Source organism: Balaenoptera physalus, assembly GCF_965194825.1.
Source record: "Balaenoptera physalus genome assembly, chromosome: 10".
NCBI lineage: Eukaryota > Metazoa > Chordata > Mammalia > Artiodactyla > Balaenopteridae > Balaenoptera > Balaenoptera physalus.
This window is the reverse complement of record NC_138889.1, coordinates 72970105-72988549: the sequence shown is the minus strand read 5'-3', so window position 1 is coordinate 72988549 and position 18445 is coordinate 72970105.

Sequence of the window (18445 nt, the reverse complement as noted above, 5' to 3'; positions counted from 1 at the left end):
TTGACTTGCCCTATCAGAAATTAAATTATCACTGTGGTATGGTACCAAAGCAGTCAGACAGATCCATAAAACTAAAAAGAAAATTCAGAAGCTGAGTTAAGTATGTATAATAATTTGGTGTATATTAATGATGTCAGTTGAAAATATTAGGGAAAGAATCAACTATTTATTAAATGGATTATTCGATAAAATATGATCGGGGCAAGTAGATAAGCATTTAAAAAAACAGGTTTGAGTCTTATACCTTAATTTATAATACCAGAATATATAAATAAGTATTTATGTAATCTCGTGGTGGTGAAAGACTTAAAATGTGTGGACTCAGTGGCTGAAAGGAAAAGATTAATAATGTATTTGACTACATAAAATTCCACAACGTGTGAATAGCAAACATAAACTCTAATCTAATTGTCCACCTAAATACCATAAACAACATTAAAAGACAAACTGAAAATTATTCGTAAGAGATATTACAAAGAAAGGTTTGGCTTCCTTAATCTTTTCAGGGTTCATGTAAATCTATAAGAAAAAGAGGATATTCCAACAGAAAATGGCCCAAAGACAGGGGGGCGATTCATAGAAGAATAGATACATACATTTTTAGCATTGAAAAAATGCTGACCCTCATTAGCTATCAAGGAAACAAATTAAAACATCAGCTAGATGTCATTTCTTGCCTATTAAATTCAAAATGATGAAAAATATTGGTAGTACCCATTGTTGGCTAGGGCATGAGTAAACAGACATTCTCATATGCTTTGGTATAAATTCAGACTGATACAACAAACTTTCTAGAGAATGGTTGGGCAATATATTATCAAAATTGAAAATGTGCATCTCCATTTATGCAGCAAGGCATTTTCTAGAATTTAATCTTAGGGAAATAATAGGACAAGTATCTAAAGATACAGGTCCAAAGAGGTTCATTTCAGCATTAGTAGAATAGGAAAAATTAGAAAACCCTACTAACATTCAAAATAAGATATTCATTAAGTACATTACGGTATCATCACACAATGGAATACCATGTAGTAGTTTAAAAAGATGGTGAGAGATCTATATTCATTATATAATATCATGCCCAAAAAATTGGAAGTGAGAAAACTGCACTAAAAGCATCTTGTATAGTATATCATTTCTTTACATATGTATTTGTGTGTATGCTTATAAATATTAATTACTTCTGAGGATATCTTTCTCATCCTTTGTGTGTGTGTGTGTAAGAAAACCCAGTTCTTTCACTAAAACTCTGTCGAATACCATGCCACAAGTAGCCTTAGGCAAGTTAACTCCTCTGTTCCTCAGTCTCCTCATCAGTAAAAGAGCATTTGCCTTGTAGGGTTGTTCTGGGGATCAAATGAATTACATGTCAATCACTTAGAATGGTGACACAGAGTAACCATGTTCAACAATTCACAACTATCATTACTACAATGATCATTATTATTACGATTAATACCCTTCCAGAAATTACAAGAAAAAAGAGGGGAAGAAGCATTCCTGACAACAAGACAAAAGAGTGAGCATCTCTGGCACCTTGCCGTTTGTGCCATTATGATGGTGTGCTCTTCAGGATGCAGAAGAACCCTGTGGATGCTGGAGAGGGATGCAGGGCCAGGGCCACACCCAGTGAGAGTGGGCTTACTTGTGAGTCTTGTCTAAGACACCCCAGGAACTCCTGGAATAACCACCTGAGATGCAGGGGTGCTGGAAGCATGGAGCCACAGGTTGGGGCAAGATCCAGTGCAATTTCTATGACATTGTATTGTTTCCATGCCTCCATTCCAGCCTAGAGGCTGTATATGATTCTACAGTTCACATACAGCCAGACTACATACAGCCTGAGACATCTGTTTATACAGGTAAATTAAAGGCAAATAAATATCGTGTATGCTTAAGTTCTCTATTTAGGGAACTATACAGTCTTTAATACACACTTAGTACCTCTCAACTAATCCTCTCTTTTAAAGTTTGAATAAAGATCCACTGCAGGTACTGCTACGAAGAGTCTTCCAGAGGAGCTAGTTCAAACTACCCAGAATTGGCACTGGGTAGCTGATCCCACTTCATAATGGTCTGTTGCTGTTTTAGGCAGTTACACCTAACCATGCCTAAACTGAGCCCCTGACAAGGAAGCAGGTCCTTCTTCTGAGCCATTTATTCCCTTAGAGTAATGCAGTGACATTCAGGATACCCACCACCAGCAGCAGACACAGCAGGATCTTTTTAACCATGGAGAAATGTTGATTTCATATTTGTCTGTGTGTGTGAGATGAACGCTGGGCATGATTTACTTACTCCAGAAAAGTGTTGCCTGTAACATGGAGACACGTGACAGTTTAAAAGGAAGAGTAATCACAGCATACAGCTATTCATCTTCTGCTGCCTCTGGGACTGAGAGCTGATTAACTCTTGCAGCGGCTGGCTGCTAGAAACTGTCAGCTCCCACCTCTGTGTGGCTCTGTCCTCCCTAGAGTCCCTCACTCTCTACCCTCAATCCCTGGACTCCTCTTGGCAGGATAGAGAATTAGATCACTCTGTTTTCTGAGTCAACACTGACGAGGTTCGGCAATGCTCACTCTCACCAGACCATTGCCACTTGCCATGAGATTCGGAAATCTGTACATTCAGGGTTGATTGCTGGTTAGCTGTCTTGCCTATGACACACCTTCCTTTTCCTCTTCTAGGCTGGCGTGTCCATTCCAGGATTAGACCTTTTTCCTTTCTTCTTAGTCCTGATTGATTCCCTTGCCTAATACCAGTCTTCCTGTAGACTGAGACAGAGTGGGGGCCCTGCTGCCCTTTCCTGGTCCATTCAAGACCCCATGCTTAGTCCTGGTGGCTGGAATCTTGATGCCAATGGAAAAAATTCCTTGGATAATCTTTGCCTGTGCAACCCTCCATTACTCCACTTGAAATCTTTGCTGCTCTTATGGCTATTTGATCTGCCCTTTCAGTGCCAGTCAGTTTACAAGGCAGCCAGATGTGCTTTTAGAACAGTGCGAATTGTTCACCCAGATATTGTTTTGGAGACTGTTCTATGTACCAGTCTCTGTTCTATGCATTGAAACACAAGTCCCAGACTTCACTGTAATGACATTCTAGTCATTCTCTAGAAGAGACAGATGTTAAGTAAGTATACAACTATAAATAAGATCATTTCAGAGGGATAAGGTCAATGATGAGAATAAAACAGGGTAATGGTTTAGGGAGTGACTGGGCAGGTAGAGTGGTCAGGAAAGTTCTTTGCAGAGGCATGACACTTGAGCGGAGACTTGAATGACAGGAAGGCAGTTATGAGAAGGTCTAGGAAAAGTGAATTTCAGGGAGAGCAAACAATAGTGAAAGGTCTGAGCTGTGAAAGAGTAAGGTACTTAGGAAACAGAAAGAAGGGCAGCGTGACTGAACCTGAGTGAGTAAAGAGAGCAAGTGGCAGATAGGTTTGGAGGGGGCAGCAGGGCAGTTCATCTAGGGCTTTGCAGGCCCTGGGAAGGAGCTTGGATTTTCTGTCAAGTGTCACAGGATACCCCTGGAGGGTTTTACATGGATAAGTGGCTTATCTGATTCATCAGCTACATGCCGGTCTCCTCTGCCCTTTCAGCCTGGTGATTATCATCATTTCCCATGCCCTTCACCCAGACTATGATAGCCGCCTATTTTAACATGTGGACCAAAGAATAGAGAAATCAGCCAGGAGGGCAGGTGACTAATCACACTTCTGTTACCATGACCCATCTATTGATGGGACCATGGTCTATTAGCTGGGGTTTGGCTGCAGCTCAGAACACCTTCAGAGAGGAATGTGATCAGACAGGGGACTCAAGATTGGCGATTGCTGGCTGAAATGTGGGCAAGAGGGTGGCTGTGGAGGAAGGCCACGGGTTTGTGGGCAGTACAAATATGCAGAGGTTAAGCTGGAATAGCCCAGGAGGCTCTATCTTGTGCTGGAGGCTGAGACAGGGCCAGGGAGGTGTTGCAGTGAACCCACTGCTTCGATGAGAACTTAGAGCAGATTCCTATCCTCCTACTGGGGCAGCACTTTCCCCAGAACTTCCCCCATCCTATAATCCGTTAGGACTAGATACCTATGATGGTGTTACATCCCTACGTCAATTGTCAGGTCAAATGCACTTCTTCTTGGCCTGAACTCAGTTGAGGTGTGTAAAAAGTAAGTGTAAGGTGGGGATGGGTGAAAGTTAGGTTCTACTGAGAGATGGATAGAAGGTTGATTTTTTAAATCAGAATTTTCCATCTGATGACTAGTAGTTACAAAATTGCTGGTAACTGGATTCTAGTGTATTATTTCTCAGGACTTTTCATCCTGCGTAGTCTCTGCTGTCCTAAACCTTTGAAGACAACATATGCGTAGATGGAAGAAGGTGAATACATTTCTTGAATGTGCATTATGTTTCATACTTTACACCAGGGACTTCACGTAAATTATTCCAGTAATCCTTAATAATCCTACGATAACATCCATAGGGTAATAATCCTATGGGTAATATAAGCTCATTTTGTACCTAAAGAAACAAAGGCTTATAGAACAGGCAACTAGCAGCCAACATGTGACGGGATGGGGCAAAATTTGGATGTGAAGGCAGGTCTTTTGAAGTATGTAGGCCAGCTTGTTGACTCAGTTACTCTGGCTGATGGGGAGTGGTAAGCGTTCTATCCAGCCCTCTCTGGCACTTTTTATACTAATATTTTAAACTCGTTAACGAATTTTTTCATATTTGATTTTCCACATGATTATGCCTTATCTTCTCAAAACAATTGGGATCTCCTTGAACATAGTGACATCTTCTTTAAAACTCTTTGCATCTTTAGCAGTGCTTTGCCTTAAGTGAGATTTCAATCATGTTTCTTATTGATGAACTGGCAGTTCCAAAGTGTGATCAGCTAGGTTGGTTTCGGTGGCATAACTGGGGCCCCAGGGGAAGGACCCTGAGACGTCTAGAACACAGGGACCAGTCCCCAGTTAGGTACTCTGGTGAGTACCTAACCCCCAGAGGCAGAAGGCAGTGGAGCTATGCTATATACACACTGAACATCCCAGAGTTTCAATTATACTCCCTCCACACTAAGGATAATGAGAGAAAAACACAAGGGAAAGGGAAATTTATTTTTCTTTTCTTTCTGAATTGCCAGCTTAGTTTACCATTTTCTGGCCTTTTCCTGTGTTCAAAGCATCCTTTCAGAACCCCTCTGAAAGGTCTTTTCACCTTCCATTAGTCCTGCTATTCTTGGTGCCGGGAAGTTCTCCAAAAATGTTCTTCTCTATAACTAATGCTTGTACAATAGTAGTTACACTGGTATCTAGACTGCACCTCACCATGAATTGAGAGATTTGCTTCATACAAATATACATCTATTAGAACACAGACCTTGTGGAAACCAAGTGCTAATATACTAAGATATGCTATGTACTTCTTCACAAAGGAAAGAAAACAAACAACGCTTTTTGTGTATAATAACAAAGTGATTTCAAATAGTACCAGAATTTCTGTTTTTAAGGCCAATTAGAATGTTTCCTCTTTGCTATTCTAACAGCTAATTTGATGACTTTACTATTGTTAGCCTTATATACTCCTGGAATTTTTTTTTACCTTATATTTGTTGTGCAAGAAAATTTTTATAGTTATGAATAAATTATTGTAAAGTGTTCCATTTTTGTTCCACCTTTGTTAAAGAAGATTTAACAAATATTATTCTAGATATTATATTCTGTTTTTTTCCATGTTCCAGGCAACTTTCATGTCAAAATCCCTTAAGTTTTAGTCTAAAAATTAATTTAGTATTCTACAAACGATGAAGGGTGGAGAGGAGCAAAGGACACAAAATAAATGACTCCTATGTTCCAACCATGACCTCATAGTAGGTGGGGCTGTAAACCCACAGATTACTCTCTGTGAATTCAAACACAAGGAGGTCTGGGACCTCGGTCTCCTGGTAGATGAATCTAAACCAAAGCAGAATCCTTTTCAAGGAAACTGAAGGCAAGAAAAGACAAAAAGACCTGGAATGGCCTACATTTGGAGTTGGCACTCAACATGCATAGGATCATGGTTCCATTCACATTTTAACGAAGAAGTGGACTTCTAGACAAGAACAGGGAACAGCTGCCCAAAGTTACTCTGCAAATTAGAGTTAAAAGAAAGTGAACAAATTAGGGAAAACAGACACGGGGAATCCAGGGAAAGTTTTTTTGCTGATGCAGGCCTTGGAAAGACATTTGACTCACTTAAGAATTCTGTGTTTCTGCACCATCCCCCCATGGCTGGAATCTCAGGGCCTGCTCTGTCACACATGCAAAACCAATCTGCTCCCGTGACATGGAGCATGAAAGTTCATCTCCTAAAACTTTACACCCTATTGAAAGAATATAATAGTGTTAAAGAAAAGCTAATTCTGTGATCCTTTCACATCGGGCTACAGATGGGATGCCATTTTCAAGGGACATTTTTTTGCCCCAGTTCCCATCAAATAGCTCCTGAAAAAGGCATGATACAGCCCCCTTGAATAAAATAAAATACCTTATTTAATTGCCTGAATGACACTTGGGATTGTGCTGCCAAAGCAAGCCCAAACAGGCCCAACCAGAAGCAATATCAAGGAGGTAACTTGATTATGAGGCAGCCCAGGCTGATGGAGATAAAAACAGGTCTGGGGAAATGCAAATGAAATCTGCAAAGGAGCTGAAAGGAGAAGAAACCATCTCCCAGGGTAATGAGCTCACTGATTGCAAGGGTGGCCCCTCAGCCTGACTTCCAGGCCTCAAAGCACCATAATACATGGAAGACAGGGTCAGGGACTGGCGAGACTGGAGGGGCATCTGAGCAGCCACAGCCATGGCTACCAACTCTGCCCACCTGCCTGCTGCCCAACTATGCCCTCTGACTTCAGAATTCCGGGCCTCTTTTTGACTTCCCTTGTGTGTTTCTGCCATTTGTGCAGATTTGCTCGGCATCCACTGGAATCTTACTAATTTTCAGAACAGCAAGTCCTGGACCTTCCAAGAAACCCAACTTTATTTATTTATGGAGTCTAACCCAATTTTAAACATATTAACAAGGCACAGGGACACTGACTACCTGTTCTTTCTGTGTTATTCGTTGCGGGTCTCCAAAGAACTTAGCTGAAGAAGTTTGGAATTAACGTGCTTTGTTGATAGATAGATAGATAGATAGAGATAATCTCTCTCTATATATATACATTTTTTTTTTACTGAAAATATTTACTACAGTAAACCAGGTGGTGATCTTTTCCCAGCACATACCTTGCAAGAGCTACTCAGCAGAACTATATTAGGAAGATTTATAATCAAAATGTGCAATATTTAACAATATCTCAGTGTACAAAGCTGGTAAATTCTCCACTCACCCCAGCCTTCTCTAGGGTAACAAAACTTATGAGACATTTTCAACATGGGCTTCTTTCCTGGGCCTTGCTAATCCCAGCAAGGTGTTTGGATCTCTCCCCATGCTCTCTAATCCAAGGCTCCTCCACAGTCACTAATTCAGAGTGGCTATTTTATTTGCTGTCATATTTTGGGACAAGGATTCAGGAATAAGTAGTTTGGTAGAATAGCTGTTATTGACTGAACTTTCCCCAAAATTCATATGTTGAAGCCTTAACCCCATAATATGACTGTAATAGGAGACAGGGCCTTTAAAAAGGTAATTAAGTTAAAACGAAAATATTAGGGTAGGTCCTTATGAAAGGAGGAGATTAGGACATACATAGAAGCACCAGGGATGCTGAACAGATGAAAGACCACGTGAGAACACCACAAGAAGGTGGCCATTTGCAAGCCATGGAGAGAGGCCTCAGGAGAAACTAACCCTGCGGGCACCATGATCTTGGACCCTCAGCCTCCATAACAATGAGAAAATAAATTTCTATTTTTTAAGCCACTCAGTCTTTGGTATTTTGTTATGGCAGTCCAAACAAACTAATACAGGAAGTAATCCTAGGAAACAAATAAAGGAGAAGGTAAAATAAGAAATGGAAGAGGCCAAGAAAAAGTATGGTACCAAGTGAGTTTCCATTGTGGGGAACTGGGCTTCCTGCTGGGGAACCCTGGGGGCCTGTGTAGAGGGCTTGCTACAGAGTTATGGCACCTGAGGGGCCAGACAACTGGGCTACGTTGACACCAATTCTCATCTTGGCACTCACTGGATAAGGGCTGCTGGAGGAGGGGTGTTAATTCTCCAGTTATCTGGCCTGTTGTGCACAAGGGCGTGATGGGGCTCCAATCACAAAAAAAAAAAAAAAAAAAAAAACCTTCAGGCAAAGAGATGCAGATGTTGGCAACTGGCTGCCAGACTCTACAATGGAAGGTCCAGGGGAATAAGGGAGAAGCAGTGCTACACCTACTCTTACAGTCCCATCAGAATCCACTTTGGCATAGGAATAGGAGGAAAGACCTTCTCTCTCTCACCTTTGCCATTTTATTTCCTTCTTCCATGTCAGGTTGTCCTTTCTGTCCAGAGACATTATCTGAGGAGCACACCATCCCTTATATCCAAAGACTGCTGAAAGAAGGGTCTTAAAGGGGTCACACAGATAACCCAGGAAAAATCCCTGGCTGGTAGAATAATACCAAGGGCTCGACCTCCCTGTGCAGATTGCCCTGACCCTGAGGTGCCCAGCTGGGAGGCAGGCAAGGACTGAACTCCAAGTGTGCTTTGATGCAGGGCTACAGCCACCTGGAAGAAGGTGCACATTGTTTTTCTCACAAAAATGCAGCCCACTCATCAAGCATGTGTCCAGACAGAGGAGGAGTTCATTGCGATTTGCATGAAGTCAGTACAGAATCAGCTATGTGACTATGCCACCTACATTCCAGAAATGAAAGGACAAGTTCTTATGGTAATTGCGTCCAGCAGCAATAAGCTCTTTCCAGCGGGGTCAGTGGAAACCAGGGAATGAAGGCTCCAGAATATCTGAGGAGCAGTTAAAATATCCTTGCCAGACTGCAAGATCTCCTGCAGAATTTTACCTGAAAAAATAAACATAAAGATGGCAGAGTCCCACCAAGATATTAACCCCAAAGTGTGAGGCAGGTACAATCCAGGTATAAACCAATAGCATGGACACCTGGATTTTCCAGATCAGGACAAGAGGGACTCAGGAGGCACATTATGGGGGATTCTAAAGAGACTTCTACAGTATCAGTGGCTTCAACTGTGTGCTATGAGAATACTGTGCCAGTCTGGGGAGACAAACTTCCTGTGATTTTTTTCTTCACATGGATTTTGACAAAGGAGAGTAATAATTTGTTGAAGTGGGAAAAGCCCTGAAATAGAAATCTAGAGGCAGAAGTATTCCTAATTTGGTCTTAAAATATTCATAACTTATGAACCAATGATTTCACAACTAGGTACCAGTGCTAGGGAAAGAATCTAAAATGCAGTCCTGGATTTATGCACAAAATTTTTCATTGCAGCATTATGTGTAATAAAAATCCTGGAAGTAGCGAAATAGCTGGTGGTTAAGGTATGCTTAATTAACGCAATTAATGTTTGAAAAGAATTTTTAATAACACAGAAGAGCAATGGTAAGTGAGCAAAGCAGAATACAAGTACAGTATATAAAACTGGGAGGCGGAAAGGAGTGGAAAAAAGACTGAGGGGAAATGTGACAAAACATTAGTATTATTTTTTTGCCTCTAGGTAGTGGGATTATGAGTGATATATTTATTTCTATTTCTTATAATTTTTCATATTTTCAATTTTTCTTCAATTAAGCTTCTGTACACCCCCAAAAAATAAGCAAAATAAAAATAGTATTATTTTAGCTATGAAATGCCAATTCTAAGCACTGATACTTAGAAGCCCCTGAGACTTTGCAGAGATGACTGGGTCACTTGTGAGCGCATGGAGCGAGACTGGTGCTTCATCCTCATGAGGGCAGGGTCAAAGGCACTGAGAAAGAGAGAGCCTTAGTGATAACATATATGTATATGGATATGGTGTCTAGTGATGAACCATGAGAGTTTATTGAGCTCATGTGGGGCATTCCCTCTGAATTCAATCAGCTCTGAGAGAGCTGCAAAAATTGAGTTTTGGCATCTCTAAGTGGGAAGACCTCTCATCAGATCATGATGAACTTACATAAACTTTACTTCACATGGAGGGCCTCTCTGGGATACAACCTTGTGTCTGTCTATGGCTTCTCTATTTTAGCTTACTACAGTTGCAATGTGGACATCTAAGTTGGGTTTTAAAGGATGAACAGGAGTTCCCCTACTCAACAGAGAAGCAGTGGAGAGCAAGCATTTCAGGCAGAAAGCTGCATGTGCAAAGACAAGGGGGGTGTATGAAAATGACATTGGGGGAGCAGTAAGGATTTTCATGTGGCTGTGCAGAATATACAGTTTGGGGAATGGAATGGAAGTGACAAAAGATGAGGCTGAGTAGGTAGTTAGGAAACAGGTGGGAGAGGATTTCCACTCAGGAGGTTGGATGTTACCCTCAAGGTGTTGGGGGAGCAGTAAGGATTTTCATGTGGCTGTGTAGGATATACAGTTTGGGGGATGGAATGGAAGTGACACAAGATGAGGCTGAGTAGGTAGTTAGGAAACAGGTGGGAGAGGATTTCCACTCAGGAGGTTGGATGTTACCCTCAAGGTGTTGGGGGCCTTGGACGTCTTTCAGCCAAAGAGTAACACTAGTAGTTGTTTCCAATATTGGTTATTCATACTCTGTCATCATGAATTTTTATGATATTTTCATCCCATGTTTAACTCTAATGTCCTTTTGTCTTCTTAACATGCACTCACTCTTTACTTTAGCCTCATCCTAAATGACATCTATAGTATCATAGGCTTGATGTACTGGCTATATTTTCTATTACATTTAATATAGTGATATATCTGTTAAAATAAAAATAATTCACCCATGCACCACCTTAAATCATTTTTCATACGCATATCACACTTGGGAAATGCTGTTATTGTTCATTCATTCAACAACAATTTTGAATATCTACTATATGACAAGAGATGAGAATAAAAGACAACGAAAACAATGCTTACAGCCTCGAGCAATTATGATACAGTTAGATGAATGTATTGATCAATGAACTATATTTTTTAAAGATCCATGTAGAAATACTGTGCAAAATGGTTTATAGTAATAAAATTATAAATGGAAAGATTTGTCAGAAGGCTCTTACAGTGACCTAGGTCAAAATATGAAGAAACTTTGATCAAAGAGACTGGCAGAAGAAAATGAAAGCGGAGACCCATGTGAAATATTTTATGCAGTAGAAGTCGTTGGGTCCTGATGGCCAGTTTGTTTTGTTATCTATCCAAAGGGAGAGCAAGAGAGGAAGGCATCAAGGTTTCAAGGGTTTGGTTCACATGTTTTCTTCTTTATCTGATGCCCCACCTCCCGTAAGGGAGATTGCCTGGCTCACTCTCCTCCTGACTTCGTAGGCCTGGAAAGCTAGCAGCCGCCTCCCAGACTGCCTTACAGTTATGGTTTCACTTGTGCCTTAGATTCCAACAGTGAAATGCACTCTTGGGAGGCTAGAATTTGGAAATGAGTTAACTAGGGGGAAGGCATGGCATCTGTGAATGCCAGTGAAGCATCTGTTTTTTTTTTTTTTTTCTGGAGTAGATCTAGAAGCCACAGCCTGGTTTTGGAGCCAACACTTCCGGCCAAGGCTCATGACTCACAAATCATTGCTCTGTGGGTGTGCTCCTAGGGCTGGCAGTTGGCCCAGAAGTTTCCTGATATCCCTTCTTGCCAAATGATGAAGCAGAAATGGAAGCTCTCTCAGTGGATCAGTTAGGCATTAGCACTCTAGAATCATCTCTGGAGATCTAGCCTAGAGCCTGCTCCTTGAGACCTTCCAGGGACTTTGCAAACACCTAATTCCTTGTATTAAATCTCTCTTTTCTTAAAATAGTTTAAATGGTTTCTTTTTTTTCCTACACCTGCTCCCTGACTGATATCACCAGTCAAACCCACGTTTAGTCAAAGACTGTCTTACACAACCCAACAAATATGTGTGTGTGTGCTCACGTGTGCATGCATATGTGTGCATTCACATGTGTTTGTGTGCATGTGAATCCTTTACACTCAATCAGACTGTAAGGTCTTAGGGCCTTGCCTGTCTTAATCTTCCCCTACATCACATATACAATGCTCCATATGTAGCAACCATCATTATTTTGAAGAAAGCACTACTTGTCTTCTCAACTCTGATTTCAAAAATAAATCAGGATCACACAGGAGAGAATAAAAAATGTACTGTTGACCCAGAGGAAAAGAGACCCAGGGCCACTGGCTGGAAAATGATGCTCATTTCTGTGGGAGTAATATTAGTCATAGAGGAAGAGTAGCCTCTGCTGTTTAAGCATCATGGTGAGGAGATGGAGGAGGACATGTGACAGATTTTAGTGTTCTGTGGGGTCTGCTACTCATGTCTTGTTGATGGGGGCGGGGGGCTTCTGTGATTTACCAATACTTCAGAGGGCTGATGCCTCAGCATGGGGGGAGCTTCTCTCCTGAGCCTGTAACTGCTTAGGGTAGCGGCTCTGGACTCTGGTTGCCTATTGGAATTCCCTGCTGGAGTTAATGACCTGCCTGGCCCTCAGAGATTCTGATTTATTTCACTGGAGAGGGGTCTAGGAATCACTCTTTTCTAAAAGGCCCAATAAGTCTAATGCAGCAGACTTGGGAAGACTGACCTTGTGTCCAAATGTTTGGCCATGCAGGCAGCCATGGTGTTTTCTCCTAATTTCTTACATCTCTACTGTATTTATTGTTAGGTCTGCTTTTTCATTTGTGGCATTTTGCATTTATGCCTTCTCTTCCTCATTTTTTTCCTTGTCAGGAAAGTTTTCAATTTATTATTTTCAGTTCTGTTTATCCTATAATTTAGCTGCACCCCACAAGTTTTGACATGTAGTTTATTTAGCAACATTTAGTGCTAAATATTTTCTAATTCTTATTATGATTTATTTTATGACCCATGAGTTGTTTTTTTTTTAATGTGTGTTTGTTTAATGTCTGTTCTTGTGGGTGATTTGGGTTCTCTTTTGTAAATTGATTTATAACCTCATTGAAGTCAGAGTACATGGTATATATGACACTGACTTCTCGGAATATGCTTTGAGATCTGTTGTGTGGACCAGCAGATGCTCAACCTTTCTAAATACTTCATGTGTACCTGAAGGAATGTATTTTTTACTATAATCGTTTCTTAAAGCGTTGTCCCTGGACCAGTAGCACCAGCATTACCTGGAGGTTGTTAGAAATGCAAATGCTCAGGCCCCACCCCAGAATCTCTAGGGATAGAGACCAGTACTCTGTTTTAACAAACTCTTCGGATGATTTTGATATCATTCAAATTTAAAACCACTGCTCTGATAGTTCAATTTAGGGTTCTGCATAAGAATTAGATATAGATTCTTAGTTGTGTTGTTAAAGCCTTAGAATTTTTGGCTGCTTTATCTATCAGTCCCTGAGAGAGGTGAATTAACACTTCTCACTGCATTTGTGGACTTAACAATTTATCCTCAAATATCTTTCAATTATGCCATGATTTATTTTGAAGTTACATTATTAAGAGCATGAGTTTAAAATATTTACATTTTACTGATTTTTTTTTCTCTTATCATTATACAGTGACTCTCTTTCTCTCTAATATTGGTTTTTGTATTAAGGTTTATTTTGTCTGTTAGTAATACAACTATAATAGTTTCATTTGACATTTGTCTAATGTATTTTTCTTTTCCTTTTTTTTCAACTTTTATGTTTTGCATTTTAGCTGCATTTCTTATAAATAGCATGTAACAATTTTGCTGTGTTCTTTAAATCTGATACCTACCATCTTTCATAGGAGAATAAATTTGTTTACCTCATTATAATTGTTGACATATTTTATTTTTACTCTATTATGTTGTCATTTTTATTTATCAGTATCTTTGTTGTTTAGTTTTAGTTTTTCATTCTTGTTTTCTATTAATATTATCAAGTTTTCTTTACTTCCTTGGTTTATAAGTTATCCATTCTATTTTGACTTTTAGTGGTTACCTATAAATTTTTAATATGCATACTTGGTTTCAAAGTTTAAACTTAAGCAATATGTCTGCAGAATACATATTATTTTCATGTGCATGTAAAATGTTCACCAAGATAGGAGAGACCATCAAGATGGTAGAAGAGTAAGAAGTGCAGATCACCTTCCTCCCCACAAATACAACAGAAATACATCTACACATGGAACAACTCCTACAGAACACCTACTGAACACTGGCAGAAGACCTCAAAAGGCAAGAAACTCCCCACGTACCTAGGTAGGGCAAAAGAAAAAATAGAGGCAAAAGAATAGAGACGGGACCTGCACCTCGGGGAGGGAGTTGTGAAGGAGGAAAATTTTCCACACACTAGGAAGCCCCTTCACTGTCGGAGACAGGGGGAGGGCAGGGGGGAATCTTCGGAGCCACGGAGGAGAGCACAGCAACAGGGGTGCAGAGGGCAAAGCACAGAGATTCCTGCACAAAGGATCACTGCCAATCAGCACTCACCAGCCTGAGAGGCTTGTCTGCTCACCTGCCGGGACGGGTCAGAGCTGGGAGCTGAGGCTCAGGCTTCAGAGTTCAGATCCCAGGGAGAGGACTGGGGTTGGCTGCGTGAACACAGCCTGAAGGGGGCTAGTGCGCCACAGCTAGTTGCGAGGGAGTCCAGGGAAAAGTCTGTAACTGCCTAAGAGGCAAGAGACCATTGTTTCGGGGTGCACAGGAGAGGGGATTCAGAGCACCACCTAAACGAGCTCCAGAGACGGGTGCGAGCCATGGCTATGAGCACGGACACCAGAGACGGGCATGAAATGCTAAGGCTGCTGCTGCAGCCACCAAGAAGCCTGGGTGCAAGCACAGGTCACTATCCACACCACCCCTCCTAGCAGCCTGTGCAGCCCACCAATGCCAGGGTCCTGTGATCCAGGGACAACTTCCATGGGAGAACACATGGCGCGCCTCAGGCTGTTGCAACGTCACGCCGGCCTCTGCCACCACAGGCTCACCCCTCATTCCGTACCCCTCCCTCCCCCTGGACCGAGTGAGCCAGAGCCCCCTAATCAGCTGCTACTTTAGCCCTGTCCTGTCTGGGACGCCGTCAGGTGACCTACATGCAGAGGCGGGGCCAAATCCAAAGCTGAACCCCAGGAGGTGTGCGAACAAAGAAGGGAAATTTCTCCCAGCAGCCTCAGGAGCAGTGGATTAAAGCTCCACAATCAATTTGACGTACGCTACATCTGCGGAACAGCTGAATGGAAAACAAATCATCCCAAAATTGAGGCGGTGGACTTTGGGAGCAAATGTAGACTGGGGGTTTGCTCTCTGCATCTAATTTGTTTCTGTTTTTATGTTTATCTTAGTTTATAATTTAGAGCTTATTATCGTTGGTAGATTTGTTTATTGATTTGGTTGCTCTCTTCCTTGTTTTTTTAAAATACATGTGTATATTTTTTTTTTTTTCCTTTTTCTCTTTTTATGAGTGTGTATGTGTACGCTTCTTTGTGTGATTTTGTCTGTATAGCTTTGCTTTCACCATTTGTCCTAGGGTTCTCTCTGTCTGCTTTTTTTTAGTATAGTTTTTAGTGTGTGTTATCACTGGTGGATTTGTTTTTTGGTTTGGTTGCTCTCTTCCTTCTTTCCTTCTTTTTCTTCATTTTTATCACTTTTTAAATTTTTTATACTATTTTTTTATTTTTTATTTTAATGAATTTATTTTGTCTCCCTTCCTTCCTCCCTCCCTCCCTTCCTCCCTACCTTTCTTTCTTTCTTTCTTTCTTTCTTTTTCTGAGGCATGTGGCTAACAGGGTCTTGGTGCTCCGGCCGGCTGTCAGGCCAGAGCCTCTGAGGTGGAAGAGCCAAGTTCAGGACACTGGTCCACCAGAGACCTCAGGGCTCCACATAATATCAAATGGCGAAAGCTCTCCCAGAGATCTCCATCTCAACACTAAGACCCAGCTGCACTCAACGACCAGCAAGCTACAGTGCTGGACACCCTATGCCAAACAACTACCAAGACAGGAACACAACCCCATCCATTAGCAGAGAGGATTCCTAAAATCATAATAAGTTCACAGACACCCCAAAACACACCACTGGACGCAGTCCTGACCACCAGAAAGACAAGATCCAGCCTCATCCACCAGAAAACAGGCACCAATCCCCTCCACCAGGAAGCCCACAAAAACCACTGAACCAACCTGAGCCACTGGGGGCAGACACCAAAAACAACGGGAACTACGAACCTGCAGTCTGAGAAAAGGAGAACCCAAAAACAGTAAGTTAAGAAAAATGAGAAGACAGAGAAATACAAAGCAGATGAAGGAGCAAGGTAAAAACTCACCAGACCAAATAAATGAAGAAGAAATGGGCAGTCAACCAGAAAAAGAATTCAGCGTAATGATAGTAAAGATGATCCAAAATCTTGCAAACAGAATGGAGAAAATACAAGAAACGTATAACAGGACCTAGAAGAACAAAACAGCAAACAAACAATGATGAACAACACAATAAATGAAATTAAAAATTCTCTAGAAGGAATCAATAGCAGAATAACTGAGGCAAAAGAATGGATAACTGACCTGTATGATAAAATAGTGGAAATAACTACTGCAGAGCAGAATAAAGAAAAAAGAATGAAAAGAATTGAGGACACTCTCAGAGACAACTGGGACTACATTAAATGCACCAACATTCGAATTATAGGGGTCCCAGAAGAAGAAGAGAAAAAAAAAATGGATTGAGAACATACTTGAAGAGATTATAGTTGAAAGCTTCCCTAATATGGGAAAGGAAAATAATCTATTCCAGGAAGAGCAAAGAGCCCCATACCTGATAAATCCAAGAAGAAACATGCCAAGACACATATTAATCAAACTATCAAAAATTAAATACAAAGAAGAAATATTAAAAGCAGCAAGGGAAAAGCAACAAATAACATACAAGGGAAACCCCATAAGGAAAGCAGCTGATCTTTCAGCAGAAACTCTGCAAGCCTAAAAGGAGTGCCAGGACATATATAAACTGGTGAAAGGGAAAAACCTACAAACAAAATTACTCTACCCAGCAAGGATCTCATTCAGATTCGACGGAGAAATTAAAACCTTTACAGACAAGCAAAAGCTAAGAGAATTCAGCACCACCAAACCAGCATTACAACAAATGCTAAAGGAACTTCTCTAGGCAGGAAGCACAAGAGAAGGAAAAGACCTACAATAAGAAACCCAAAACAATTCAGAAAATGGTAATAGGAACCTACATATCGATAACTAACTTAAATGTAAATGGATTAATGCTCCAACCAAAAGACATAGACTGGCTGAATGGATACAACAAGACCCGTATATATGCTGTCTACAAAAGACCCACTTCAGACCTAGGGACACATACAGACTGAAAGTGAGGGGATGGGAAAAGATATTCCATGCAAATGGAAATTAAAAGAAAGTTGGAGTAGCAATTCTCTTATCAGACAAAATAGACATTAAAATAAAGACTATTACAAGAGACAAAGAAGGACACTACATAATGATCAAGAGATCAATCCAAGAAGAAGATATAAGAATTGTAAATATTTATGCACCCAACATAGGAGCACCTCAATATGTAAGGCAAATGCTAACAGCCATAAAAGGGGAAATCGACAGTAACACAATCATAGTAGGGGACTTTAACACCCTACTTTTACCAATGGACAGATCATCCAAAATGAAAATAAATAAGGAAACACAAGTTTTAAATGATACATTAAACAACATGGACTTAACTGATATTTACAGGACATTCCATCCAAAAACAACAGAATACACTTTCTTCTCAAGTGCTCATGGAACATTCTCCAGGATAGATCATATCCTGGGTCACAAATCAAGCCCTGGTAAATTTAAGAAAATTGAAATCGTATCAAGTATCCTTTCTGACCACAACGCTATGAGACTAGATATCAATTACAGGAAAAAAGCGGTAAAAAACAAAAATACATGGAGGTTAAACAATATGCTACTAAATAACCAAGAGATCACTGAAGAAATCAAAGAGGAAATCCAAAAATACCTAGAAACAAATGACAATGAAAATACGATGACCCAAAAACCTATGGGATACAGCAAAAGCATTTCTAAGAGGGAACTTTATAGCAATACAATCCTACCTCAAGAAACAAGAAACATCTCAAACAAACAACCTAACCTTACACCTAAAGCAACTAGAGAAAGAAGAACAAAAAACCCCAAAGTTAGAAGACAGAAAGAAATCATAAAGATCAGATCAGAAATAAATGAAAAGGAAATGAAGGAAATGATAGCAAAGATCAATAAAACTAAAACCCAGTTCTTTGAGAAGATAAACAAAATTGATAAACCATTAGCCAGACTCATCAAGAAAAAAAGGGACAAGACACAAATCAACAGAATTAGA